Source organism: Mytilus edulis, chromosome 8, assembly GCF_963676685.1.
Source record: "Mytilus edulis chromosome 8, xbMytEdul2.2, whole genome shotgun sequence".
In the NCBI taxonomy this organism is placed as follows: Eukaryota; Metazoa; Mollusca; class Bivalvia; order Mytilida; family Mytilidae; genus Mytilus; species Mytilus edulis.
In genome coordinates, this window is record NC_092351.1 from 81401001 (window position 1) to 81416206 (window position 15206).

The window sequence follows — 15206 nt, forward strand, 5'->3', positions numbered from 1 at the left end:
TAAATACTGCTACTGTTTACATAGTTGTTGCCATGGATGCAAAGTAATTCTTTTTTAAATAAGACTTGATTGGAGAATTAAATGGATATAAATAAAAATGTCTATTTATTTAACTTATTTTTCAGGAGGACTGGAAGACATTTGGGTGTTGAGTCAAATTAAATGGAAAAATTCAGTGCGAACCTGCAATGTTTATAAATGGAGGGCAGTAAAACTTAAAAAATATGCCGCACAGCTATATGTTTTTATTAGTGCAAAAAAAAGTAGTGCATGTCTCCTTTCCAGGGAAATATAACATTCTCCTCAAAACTTCCTGAATGAAGAGTGACTGCATATGCAATTTAGGCAGTTCCTATGGAAAACTGCATTGCTGGTTTTACACAAGTGCAACCTCTATATAAGGTAAATAATGGGAATTCACCCCTGAGCCTCCATGGGATCCCAATTTCGGACCCCTTTTGGGTTTTCATTTTACAGAAACAACATGGAATCATTTTGGAATGCATTGGCTTTAGCTTTGTCTAAGAAAAGTGAAAAAAATTATGGAAATTATGACTGAACAGTGTGGGTTGGAGCTTTGGAGCATGGGGTCTATGGGAAAAAAGTTATGAATTGGCCTGATGGCACTAGAACTCTTGAAAGAGCTCACAGATTATCTTATATGCTAGATAAAAGAATATTAAAAGAAAATCTTCCCCGTTTCTCTCCAAATGGTGATCTTTTAGATATTTCACACCTTTGCCATAACCCCAAATGTATCAAACCGGAGCACCTGATTTTAGAGTCGCACAGTATAAACATAGAGAGAATTTTCTGTAGACAGACAAAACAGTGTACAAATAATCATTTACCGTGTTGTCTTATCTGATGCAGGTAAAATATTTATTTTTAACATGTCTTGATCGGAGTTTTTTGGCAAACGAATACTCTTGAGGCTGTTTTGCGGCCAGCCGTTTTGTCGGTAAAAGTTTGTTTTTCTCATAGTCTTTTTCCTCTTGATACTCATCATAAATTTTATATAGTTCATGCTTTTTTGAGCATCTCTGATCTGTGTACTGCTTTGACTGCTTATATAATTTATGTTTTTCATTGTGTTGTTGAATATTTTTCAGACCTCGGGCAGCACGACTTCCTGGTTCGATGAGAACCCCAGCCGCTTTACAGAGTTTAACGATGGATTCTCCAGGGCCATTATTTACATTGTGTATAGCTGTATGTACCCTTCCTTTATAGTTTCTGGTAAATGTTACATTGCTAGGTACAGTTGCACGTATTGCACGGTTAGTTGCTTCAGCTTTTTGTGTGTTAGTGTTTTTGCATGTACGGTTTAGCATGGTAGGTCCAAGGCGATATTTTACGCATTCACGTAACAATGCTGCTGTGTTCTCTGATTTATTTAATTTAAAGGTATTTTTCAGATAAGCTGATTTTTCAGTCCATGTCTTCAAACTGATCCTATTTGAACAAACAAGGGAATACTTTGTACACCCGTTATGATCACCCTGATAGCAAGAAACTATAGCATGACATACATATGATAGCTGAACTTTTACCCGTACAGAGTCCATATTGAATTTATCAAAGGCAGCATTGTACTCTGCCTGACAACGTTCCGCCATATCTAATGCAAACCTTTTTAGCATTTTATCTTTCTCTGAAACTAATCGTGCCGGCATTATTTCCTTCAGACCTGACATTTTTTTAATAAAATTTCTATGATTTGCGGACACATGTCTTGTATCTAGAAAATGAATTGGCTGAGTATTGGTTGTAACAGCTTTAAAAAGAGACTCTGCAGCTCTAAATGCACTGCTGTCAGGGTCAGTGGTAATTTCTTGAACTTCCAGACCATCATTTTTCAGGTCTAACAAGCAGTCTTTAGCCCATCGCTCCTCACTGCCTATGCTGTCATGCATTTCAATGTTTGCGGAACAGTGACCTTTGTGAGATTTAACTTTTGTTTTTGTTTTATGTTCACTCTTATTTGAGCAAAGCTTAGACACTTGTCTTGTGCTTACAATACTGTGCTTATAAGTATTATTTTCTAACATGTTATATGTACATTGGGTAGCTGGTTGAAATGGTGTTTTACCCATTCCGGAATAAATAGGGTTATTATACATTCCGTCGGCCTGAATGTTAATAATATTAGGATTATCACCTCTTAATATGTTTATTTCCTTAATTAATTTTCTTTTCTGAACCAAATCCTTTTGATTGTACTCTTCTATAATTTCAGAAACAACATTAGCACTGTGTTGCATACTTGAAGTGGAAGGAGCTGGTATATTAGAACCAAGAAATAATTTCTGTAGACCAGTTGTGCTGATAGCTATGTGATTAAGTGCGACTTGTATGGATAGATTAATAGCTGCTGTTCGACAACCACGTTTCTTAGCGATCACCTCATTGTAAAGGTTGAACATTTTTGAATGGTAAGAACACTCATTGCAGCTTGCCTTTTCCCTCCAGGCAGCCCCTCTTTGCTGCTCTGCACTTAAATCCCATGATATGAACCCTGTACACATAGGGGATATTTGTCTGTGTTCTATGAAAACCTCATTCCACATCTGTTCAAGTTCATTGATCCGAAGGAGTCGAAAACTATTTTTCTCTGATCTGAAGTTGAAAAATGTTGCCAAAATTGAAGTGAAAAGTAATATCACAAAAATACTGAACTCAGAGGAAAATCAATTCGGAAAGTCCATAATCACATGGCAAAATCAAATAACAAAACACATCAAAAACGAATGGACAAGAACTGTCATATTCCTGACTTGGTACAGGCATTTTCAAATGTAGAAAATGGTGGATTGAACCTGGTTTTATAGCTAGCTAAACCTCTCACTTGTATGACAGTCGCATCAAATTCCATTATATAGTCACCGATGCGTGAACAAAACAAACAGACATAATAGGTAAAAATGTCAAAAATAGGGGTACAGCAGTCAACATTGTGTTATCATCTTAATCACTATAAAAACAACAAATGTAACGAAGAAGCACAAAAAGGCATACATCAAATTAACATCCTCATTTTGATTATATTATACGATTATATTTGTCTATGTAAAATGCACCCATCAAGGAAGGAGGGTATGGGTACTGGTGTAAAATTGCGCGTTTGAAATTCGCACAGGTAGACATGAAATAATTTTGTCGTTCAAAGTATGACGGGATGCATAAATACAGTCACGCAAAATAGATATAACAAACATTGACTTAGCAGTTAAAGTAATAATAATAAATAAAAAATAATAGTGTGGTTCAAAGTATGACGTGATACATAAGTACAGAGTCACGTAAAATGTATATCACAAAAAAAGTTGGTTAACAGTAAAAGTAATATTAATGAATAAAATAATTTTGTCATTCAAAGTATGACAAGATACATAGGTATTAGTTTTTTATTTGTTAAACTAAGTTTGGAAAATGTGAAAATAATTCTATTTTGAATTACCTCCCTTACAATAGTGTTTTCTTTAAATAAGCTTTTTGATCAAATGTACTCTCAAAAGTGCATATTTTTTTCTTTGCCTGTGTTTTTATATATATTATATATAAAAACCATGCACTATTTAGCTCTTGAAAATATATATAGGACTAGAAATTTTAAAATAAGTATAATCCTAGCTTGCATTTTCTTCAGATGTCACATTTAAAGAATTGGCATATAAGACACATGCCTTTTTCTTCATAGTTGTTTATAAATGGCTTTTTTAAGCAAGTTTAATTATTTTTGAAAGCTTAATAACAAAAAAAGTATTCTTACCCTGTTTTTGTTTCATTTTCGGCACATTTTTCAACTTCTGTTTTTGTCGTAGGCTTCGGCCTTAGAAAGCGAGCTGACTTTGTAGAGGCAGGAATTAGTTGAACATTCTTTTTATGAACAGATTTAGTCACTAAGTCATACAAGTCTTTTGGTAGTCTCACAAATTTGCCTTTTTCAGCAGGTAAAGTCTTATTTCTGTATTTTTTCCCCTTATTATATGGCTTGTTTCCTTTCTGAAATGTGTATTTCCTTAGACGCCATGGGATTAGACCCATTGTTATTGTAAGAATTGTTTGAAATGCACTTTATTCCAGTATTTTAATATTTAAACATCAAATATAGGACCTTACAACTAAACAATCATGAATGACTAAGTTTTTTGTTTATATCTGATGGAACTGAAGGTGACCCCAGATGTAAGATTTTTTATATAAATCATATAAAAATCATCATGATGGCTAATCTCATTATTTTGTAATTTGACAAGTTCATATAATTTGACCTCTCTTCATTTAATTTTTTTATCAGTGCTGACAGGCTTGTGTGCTATAACATAAGCAGAAAGTAAAGATAAGGTGTATGTTTTTGTTATAGGGATAGTTTTTTGAAGCTTGTATGACAACTTTTTATGCATTTTATGGTATAGTACATAAAGAAGACAAAAATTCTACAAAATAAACAGATTGTAGTAAAACTAACCATGATTCAAATAGCTATTACACAAAGGCACAAGAAAAACACAAATATATAATGAGTTTGTTAAGTAGACAAAAAAAATAATAATTTGAATAAAAAAAAAAAATAGTGAACAGGAAAAAAACACATCTTGCCGCAAACAGGGTATAGTTACTAGAAGTACTATAAAAATACAATAATGAAAAAACTACCATTGTAACTTATTATTTTCTATTACTTACATAAATAACAACAAGAATATAAGAATATTTTGATACTAAAAGGGGTTTGAAAGTACAGTATAGGTTGCACTTTGCAAATCACACGCTTTGTAAATCACGTGTGATTTGCAAGTCACGCCTCTTTTGGGGAGAAATTGAATGTGCATTAAATACTGCTACTGTTTACATAGTTGTTGCCATGGATGCAAAGTAATTCTTTTTTAAATAAGACTTGATTGGAGAATTAAATGGATATAAATAAAAATGTCTATTTATTTAACTTATTTTTCAGGAGGACTGGAAGACATTTGGGTGTTGAGTCAAATTAAATGGAAAAATTCAGTGCGAACCTGCAATGTTTATAAATGGAGGGCAGTAAAACTTAAAAAATATGCCGCACAGCTATATGTTTTTATTAGTGCAAAAAAAAGTAGTGCATGTCTCCTTTCCAGGGAAATATAACATTCTCCTCAAAACTTCCTGAATGAAGAGTGACTGCATATGCAATTTAGGCAGTTCCTATGGAAAACTGCATTGCTGGTTTTACACAAGTGCAACCTCTATATAAGGTAAATAATGGGAATTCACCCCTGAGCCTCCATGGGATCCCAATTTCGGACCCCTTTTGGGTTTTCATTTTACAGAAACAACATGGAATCATTTTGGAATGCATTGGCTTTAGCTTTGTCTAAGAAAAGTGAAAAAAATTATGGAAATTATGACTGAACAGTGTGGGTTGGAGCTTTGGAGCATGGGGTCTATGGGAAAAAAGTTATGAATTGGCCTGATGGCACTAGAACTCTTGAAAGAGCTCACAGATTATCTTATATGCTAGATAAAAGAATATTAAAAGAAAATCTTCCCCGTTTCTCTCCAAATGGTGATCTTTTAGATATTTCACACCTTTGCCATAACCCCAAATGTATCAAACCGGAGCACCTGATTTTAGAGTCGCACAGTATAAACATAGAGAGAATTTTCTGTAGACAGACAAAACAGTGTACAAATAATCATTTACCGTGTTGTCTTATCTGATGCAGGTAAAATATTTATTTTTAACATGTCTTGATCGGAGTTTTTTGGCAAACGAATACTCTTGAGGCTGTTTTGCGGCCAGCCGTTTTGTCGGTAAAAGTTTGTTTTTCTCATAGTCTTTTTCCTCTTGATACTCATCATAAATTTTATATAGTTCATGCTTTTTTGAGCATCTCTGATCTGTGTACTGCTTTGACTGCTTATATAATTTATGTTTTTCATTGTGTTGTTGAATATTTTTCAGACCTCGGGCAGCACGACTTCCTGGTTCGATGAGAACCCCAGCCGCTTTACAGAGTTTAACGATGGATTCTCCAGGGCCATTATTTACATTGTGTATAGCTGTATGTACCCTTCCTTTATAGTTTCTGGTAAATGTTACATTGCTAGGTACAGTTGCACGTATTGCACGGTTAGTTGCTTCAGCTTTTTGTGTGTTAGTGTTTTTGCATGTACGGTTTAGCATGGTAGGTCCAAGGCGATATTTTACGCATTCACGTAACAATGCTGCTGTGTTCTCTGATTTATTTAATTTAAAGGTATTTTTCAGATAAGCTGATTTTTCAGTCCATGTCTTCAAACTGATCCTATTTGAACAAACAAGGGAATACTTTGTACACCCGTTATGATCACCCTGATAGCAAGAAACTATAGCATGACATACATATGATAGCTGAACTTTTACCCGTACAGAGTCCATATTGAATTTATCAAAGGCAGCATTGTACTCTGCCTGACAACGTTCCGCCATATCTAATGCAAACCTTTTTAGCATTTTATCTTTCTCTGAAACTAATCGTGCCGGCATTATTTCCTTCAGACCTGACATTTTTTTAATAAAATTTCTATGATTTGCGGACACATGTCTTGTATCTAGAAAATGAATTGGCTGAGTATTGGTTGTAACAGCTTTAAAAAGAGACTCTGCAGCTCTAAATGCACTGCTGTCAGGGTCAGTGGTAATTTCTTGAACTTCCAGACCATCATTTTTCAGGTCTAACAAGCAGTCTTTAGCCCATCGCTCCTCACTGCCTATGCTGTCATGCATTTCAATGTTTGCGGAACAGTGACCTTTGTGAGATTTAACTTTTGTTTTTGTTTTATGTTCACTCTTATTTGAGCAAAGCTTAGACACTTGTCTTGTGCTTACAATACTGTGCTTATAAGTATTATTTTCTAACATGTTATATGTACATTGGGTAGCTGGTTGAAATGGTGTTTTACCCATTCCGGAATAAATAGGGTTATTATACATTCCGTCGGCCTGAATGTTAATAATATTAGGATTATCACCTCTTAATATGTTTATTTCCTTAATTAATTTTCTTTTCTGAACCAAATCCTTTTGATTGTACTCTTCTATAATTTCAGAAACAACATTAGCACTGTGTTGCATACTTGAAGTGGAAGGAGCTGGTATATTAGAACCAAGAAATAATTTCTGTAGACCAGTTGTGCTGATAGCTATGTGATTAAGTGCGACTTGTATGGATAGATTAATAGCTGCTGTTCGACAACCACGTTTCTTAGCGATCACCTCATTGTAAAGGTTGAACATTTTTGAATGGTAAGAACACTCATTGCAGCTTGCCTTTTCCCTCCAGGCAGCCCCTCTTTGCTGCTCTGCACTTAAATCCCATGATATGAACCCTGTACACATAGGGGATATTTGTCTGTGTTCTATGAAAACCTCATTCCACATCTGTTCAAGTTCATTGATCCGAAGGAGTCGAAAACTATTTTTCTCTGATCTGAAGTTGAAAAATGTTGCCAAAATTGAAGTGAAAAGTAATATCACAAAAATACTGAACTCAGAGGAAAATCAATTCGGAAAGTCCATAATCACATGGCAAAATCAAATAACAAAACACATCAAAAACGAATGGACAAGAACTGTCATATTCCTGACTTGGTACAGGCATTTTCAAATGTAGAAAATGGTGGATTGAACCTGGTTTTATAGCTAGCTAAACCTCTCACTTGTATGACAGTCGCATCAAATTCCATTATATAGTCACCGATGCGTGAACAAAACAAACAGACATAATAGGTAAAAATGTCAAAAATAGGGGTACAGCAGTCAACATTGTGTTATCATCTTAATCACTATAAAAACAACAAATGTAACGAAGAAGCACAAAAAGGCATACATCAAATTAACATCCTCATTTTGATTATATTATACGATTATATTTGTCTATGTAAAATGCACCCATCAAGGAAGGAGGGTATGGGTACTGGTGTAAAATTGCGCGTTTGAAATTCGCACAGGTAGACATGAAATAATTTTGTCGTTCAAAGTATGACGGGATGCATAAATACAGTCACGCAAAATAGATATAACAAACATTGACTTAGCAGTTAAAGTAATAATAATAAATAAAAAATAATAGTGTGGTTCAAAGTATGACGTGATACATAAGTACAGAGTCACGTAAAATGTATATCACAAAAAAAGTTGGTTAACAGTAAAAGTAATATTAATGAATAAAATAATTTTGTCATTCAAAGTATGACAAGATACATAGGTATTAGTTTTTTATTTGTTAAACTAAGTTTGGAAAATGTGAAAATAATTCTATTTTGAATTACCTCCCTTACAATAGTGTTTTCTTTAAATAAGCTTTTTGATCAAATGTACTCTCAAAAGTGCATATTTTTTTCTTTGCCTGTGTTTTTATATATATTATATATAAAAACCATGCACTATTTAGCTCTTGAAAATATATATAGGACTAGAAATTTTAAAATAAGTATAATCCTAGCTTGCATTTTCTTCAGATGTCACATTTAAAGAATTGGCATATAAGACACATGCCTTTTTCTTCATAGTTGTTTATAAATGGCTTTTTTAAGCAAGTTTAATTATTTTTGAAAGCTTAATAACAAAAAAAGTATTCTTACCCTGTTTTTGTTTCATTTTCGGCACATTTTTCAACTTCTGTTTTTGTCGTAGGCTTCGGCCTTAGAAAGCGAGCTGACTTTGTAGAGGCAGGAATTAGTTGAACATTCTTTTTATGAACAGATTTAGTCACTAAGTCATACAAGTCTTTTGGTAGTCTCACAAATTTGCCTTTTTCAGCAGGTAAAGTCTTATTTCTGTATTTTTTCCCCTTATTATATGGCTTGTTTCCTTTCTGAAATGTGTATTTCCTTAGACGCCATGGGATTAGACCCATTGTTATTGTAAGAATTGTTTGAAATGCACTTTATTCCAGTATTTTAATATTTAAACATCAAATATAGGACCTTACAACTAAACAATCATGAATGACTAAGTTTTTTGTTTATATCTGATGGAACTGAAGGTGACCCCAGATGTAAGATTTTTTATATAAATCATATAAAAATCATCATGATGGCTAATCTCATTATTTTGTAATTTGACAAGTTCATATAATTTGACCTCTCTTCATTTAATTTTTTTATCAGTGCTGACAGGCTTGTGTGCTATAACATAAGCAGAAAGTAAAGATAAGGTGTATGTTTTTGTTATAGGGATAGTTTTTTGAAGCTTGTATGACAACTTTTTATGCATTTTATGGTATAGTACATAAAGAAGACAAAAATTCTACAAAATAAACAGATTGTAGTAAAACTAACCATGATTCAAATAGCTATTACACAAAGGCACAAGAAAAACACAAATATATAATGAGTTTGTTAAGTAGACAAAAAAAATAATAATTTGAATAAAAAAAAAAAATAGTGAACAGGAAAAAAACACATCTTGCCGCAAACAGGGTATAGTTACTAGAAGTACTATAAAAATACAATAATGAAAAAACTACCATTGTAACTTATTATTTTCTATTACTTACATAAATAACAACAAGAATATAAGAATATTTTGATACTAAAAGGGGTTTGAAAGTACAGTATAGGTTGCACTTTGCAAATCACACGCTTTGTAAATCACGTGTGATTTGCAAGTCACGCCTCTTTTGGGGAGAAATTGAATGTGCATTAAATACTGCTACTGTTTACATAGTTGTTGCCATGGATGCAAAGTAATTCTTTTTTAAATAAGACTTGATTGGAGAATTAAATGGATATAAATAAAAATGTCTATTTATTTAACTTATTTTTCAGGAGGACTGGAAGACATTTGGGTGTTGAGTCAAATTAAATGGAAAAATTCAGTGCGAACCTGCAATGTTTATAAATGGAGGGCAGTAAAACTTAAAAAATATGCCGCACAGCTATATGTTTTTATTAGTGCAAAAAAAAGTAGTGCATGTCTCCTTTCCAGGGAAATATAACATTCTCCTCAAAACTTCCTGAATGAAGAGTGACTGCATATGCAATTTAGGCAGTTCCTATGGAAAACTGCATTGCTGGTTTTACACAAGTGCAACCTCTATATAAGGTAAATAATGGGAATTCACCCCTGAGCCTCCATGGGATCCCAATTTCGGACCCCTTTTGGGTTTTCATTTTACAGAAACAACATGGAATCATTTTGGAATGCATTGGCTTTAGCTTTGTCTAAGAAAAGTGAAAAAAATTATGGAAATTATGACTGAACAGTGTGGGTTGGAGCTTTGGAGCATGGGGTCTATGGGAAAAAAGTTATGAATTGGCCTGATGGCACTAGAACTCTTGAAAGAGCTCACAGATTATCTTATATGCTAGATAAAAGAATATTAAAAGAAAATCTTCCCCGTTTCTCTCCAAATGGTGATCTTTTAGATATTTCACACCTTTGCCATAACCCCAAATGTATCAAACCGGAGCACCTGATTTTAGAGTCGCACAGTATAAACATAGAGAGAATTTTCTGTAGACAGACAAAACAGTGTACAAATAATCATTTACCGTGTTGTCTTATCTGATGCAGGTAAAATATTTATTTTTAACATGTCTTGATCGGAGTTTTTTGGCAAACGAATACTCTTGAGGCTGTTTTGCGGCCAGCCGTTTTGTCGGTAAAAGTTTGTTTTTCTCATAGTCTTTTTCCTCTTGATACTCATCATAAATTTTATATAGTTCATGCTTTTTTGAGCATCTCTGATCTGTGTACTGCTTTGACTGCTTATATAATTTATGTTTTTCATTGTGTTGTTGAATATTTTTCAGACCTCGGGCAGCACGACTTCCTGGTTCGATGAGAACCCCAGCCGCTTTACAGAGTTTAACGATGGATTCTCCAGGGCCATTATTTACATTGTGTATAGCTGTATGTACCCTTCCTTTATAGTTTCTGGTAAATGTTACATTGCTAGGTACAGTTGCACGTATTGCACGGTTAGTTGCTTCAGCTTTTTGTGTGTTAGTGTTTTTGCATGTACGGTTTAGCATGGTAGGTCCAAGGCGATATTTTACGCATTCACGTAACAATGCTGCTGTGTTCTCTGATTTATTTAATTTAAAGGTATTTTTCAGATAAGCTGATTTTTCAGTCCATGTCTTCAAACTGATCCTATTTGAACAAACAAGGGAATACTTTGTACACCCGTTATGATCACCCTGATAGCAAGAAACTATAGCATGACATACATATGATAGCTGAACTTTTACCCGTACAGAGTCCATATTGAATTTATCAAAGGCAGCATTGTACTCTGCCTGACAACGTTCCGCCATATCTAATGCAAACCTTTTTAGCATTTTATCTTTCTCTGAAACTAATCGTGCCGGCATTATTTCCTTCAGACCTGACATTTTTTTAATAAAATTTCTATGATTTGCGGACACATGTCTTGTATCTAGAAAATGAATTGGCTGAGTATTGGTTGTAACAGCTTTAAAAAGAGACTCTGCAGCTCTAAATGCACTGCTGTCAGGGTCAGTGGTAATTTCTTGAACTTCCAGACCATCATTTTTCAGGTCTAACAAGCAGTCTTTAGCCCATCGCTCCTCACTGCCTATGCTGTCATGCATTTCAATGTTTGCGGAACAGTGACCTTTGTGAGATTTAACTTTTGTTTTTGTTTTATGTTCACTCTTATTTGAGCAAAGCTTAGACACTTGTCTTGTGCTTACAATACTGTGCTTATAAGTATTATTTTCTAACATGTTATATGTACATTGGGTAGCTGGTTGAAATGGTGTTTTACCCATTCCGGAATAAATAGGGTTATTATACATTCCGTCGGCCTGAATGTTAATAATATTAGGATTATCACCTCTTAATATGTTTATTTCCTTAATTAATTTTCTTTTCTGAACCAAATCCTTTTGATTGTACTCTTCTATAATTTCAGAAACAACATTAGCACTGTGTTGCATACTTGAAGTGGAAGGAGCTGGTATATTAGAACCAAGAAATAATTTCTGTAGACCAGTTGTGCTGATAGCTATGTGATTAAGTGCGACTTGTATGGATAGATTAATAGCTGCTGTTCGACAACCACGTTTCTTAGCGATCACCTCATTGTAAAGGTTGAACATTTTTGAATGGTAAGAACACTCATTGCAGCTTGCCTTTTCCCTCCAGGCAGCCCCTCTTTGCTGCTCTGCACTTAAATCCCATGATATGAACCCTGTACACATAGGGGATATTTGTCTGTGTTCTATGAAAACCTCATTCCACATCTGTTCAAGTTCATTGATCCGAAGGAGTCGAAAACTATTTTTCTCTGATCTGAAGTTGAAAAATGTTGCCAAAATTGAAGTGAAAAGTAATATCACAAAAATACTGAACTCAGAGGAAAATCAATTCGGAAAGTCCATAATCACATGGCAAAATCAAATAACAAAACACATCAAAAACGAATGGACAAGAACTGTCATATTCCTGACTTGGTACAGGCATTTTCAAATGTAGAAAATGGTGGATTGAACCTGGTTTTATAGCTAGCTAAACCTCTCACTTGTATGACAGTCGCATCAAATTCCATTATATAGTCACCGATGCGTGAACAAAACAAACAGACATAATAGGTAAAAATGTCAAAAATAGGGGTACAGCAGTCAACATTGTGTTATCATCTTAATCACTATAAAAACAACAAATGTAACGAAGAAGCACAAAAAGGCATACATCAAATTAACATCCTCATTTTGATTATATTATACGATTATATTTGTCTATGTAAAATGCACCCATCAAGGAAGGAGGGTATGGGTACTGGTGTAAAATTGCGCGTTTGAAATTCGCACAGGTAGACATGAAATAATTTTGTCGTTCAAAGTATGACGGGATGCATAAATACAGTCACGCAAAATAGATATAACAAACATTGACTTAGCAGTTAAAGTAATAATAATAAATAAAAAATAATAGTGTGGTTCAAAGTATGACGTGATACATAAGTACAGAGTCACGTAAAATGTATATCACAAAAAAAGTTGGTTAACAGTAAAAGTAATATTAATGAATAAAATAATTTTGTCATTCAAAGTATGACAAGATACATAGGTATTAGTTTTTTATTTGTTAAACTAAGTTTGGAAAATGTGAAAATAATTCTATTTTGAATTACCTCCCTTACAATAGTGTTTTCTTTAAATAAGCTTTTTGATCAAATGTACTCTCAAAAGTGCATATTTTTTTCTTTGCCTGTGTTTTTATATATATTATATATAAAAACCATGCACTATTTAGCTCTTGAAAATATATATAGGACTAGAAATTTTAAAATAAGTATAATCCTAGCTTGCATTTTCTTCAGATGTCACATTTAAAGAATTGGCATATAAGACACATGCCTTTTTCTTCATAGTTGTTTATAAATGGCTTTTTTAAGCAAGTTTAATTATTTTTGAAAGCTTAATAACAAAAAAAGTATTCTTACCCTGTTTTTGTTTCATTTTCGGCACATTTTTCAACTTCTGTTTTTGTCGTAGGCTTCGGCCTTAGAAAGCGAGCTGACTTTGTAGAGGCAGGAATTAGTTGAACATTCTTTTTATGAACAGATTTAGTCACTAAGTCATACAAGTCTTTTGGTAGTCTCACAAATTTGCCTTTTTCAGCAGGTAAAGTCTTATTTCTGTATTTTTTCCCCTTATTATATGGCTTGTTTCCTTTCTGAAATGTGTATTTCCTTAGACGCCATGGGATTAGACCCATTGTTATTGTAAGAATTGTTTGAAATGCACTTTATTCCAGTATTTTAATATTTAAACATCAAATATAGGACCTTACAACTAAACAATCATGAATGACTAAGTTTTTTGTTTATATCTGATGGAACTGAAGGTGACCCCAGATGTAAGATTTTTTATATAAATCATATAAAAATCATCATGATGGCTAATCTCATTATTTTGTAATTTGACAAGTTCATATAATTTGACCTCTCTTCATTTAATTTTTTTATCAGTGCTGACAGGCTTGTGTGCTATAACATAAGCAGAAAGTAAAGATAAGGTGTATGTTTTTGTTATAGGGATAGTTTTTTGAAGCTTGTATGACAACTTTTTATGCATTTTATGGTATAGTACATAAAGAAGACAAAAATTCTACAAAATAAACAGATTGTAGTAAAACTAACCATGATTCAAATAGCTATTACACAAAGGCACAAGAAAAACACAAATATATAATGAGTTTGTTAAGTAGACAAAAAAAATAATAATTTGAATAAAAAAAAAAAATAGTGAACAGGAAAAAAACACATCTTGCCGCAAACAGGGTATAGTTACTAGAAGTACTATAAAAATACAATAATGAAAAAACTACCATTGTAACTTATTATTTTCTATTACTTACATAAATAACAACAAGAATATAAGAATATTTTGATACTAAAAGGGGTTTGAAAGTACAGTATAGGTTGCACTTTGCAAATCACACGCTTTGTAAATCACGTGTGATTTGCAAGTCACGCCTCTTTTGGGGAGAAATTGAATGTGCATTAAATACTGCTACTGTTTACATAGTTGTTGCCATGGATGCAAAGTAATTCTTTTTTAAATAAGACTTGATTGGAGAATTAAATGGATATAAATAAAAATGTCTATTTATTTAACTTATTTTTCAGGAGGACTGGAAGACATTTGGGTGTTGAGTCAAATTTAATGGAAAAATTCAGTGCGAACCTGCAATGTTTATAAATGGAGGGCAGTAAAACTTAAAAAATATGCCGCACAGCTATATGTTTTTATTAGTGCAAAAAAAAGTAGTGCATGTCTCCTTTCCAGGGAAATATAACATTCTCCTCAAAACTTCCTGAATGAAGAGTGACTGCATATGCAATTTAGGCAGTTCCTATGGAAAACTGCATTGCTGGTTTTACACAAGTGCAACCTCTATATAAGGTAAATAATGGGAATTCACCCCTGAGCCTCCATGGGATCCCAATTTCGGACCCCTTTTGGGTTTTCATTTTACAGAAACAACATGGAATCATTTTGGAATGCATTGGCTTTAGCTTTGTCTAAGAAAAGTGAAAAAAATTATGGAAATTATGACTGAACAGTGTGGGTTGGAGCTTTGGAGCATGGGGTCTATGGGAAAAAAGTTATGAATTGGCCTGATGGCACTAGAACTCTTGAAAGAGCTCACAGATTATCTTATATGCTAGATAAAAGAATATTAAAAGAAAATCTTCCCCGTT

At 33.4% G+C, this 15206-nt stretch overlaps 1 long non-coding RNA gene across 1 annotated transcript; it reads left to right on the plus strand.

Moving 5' to 3' along the window:
* The first annotated feature begins 10800 nt into the window (after nt 1-10800).
* Nucleotides 10801-14901, plus strand: LOC139487140 (uncharacterized). Its single transcript, XR_011655768.1, has 3 exons — nt 10801-10882; nt 11910-12105; nt 14631-14901. It is a non-coding gene; the product is annotated as an uncharacterized lncRNA (long non-coding RNA).
* Nucleotides 14902-15206: the final 305 nt, after the last annotated feature.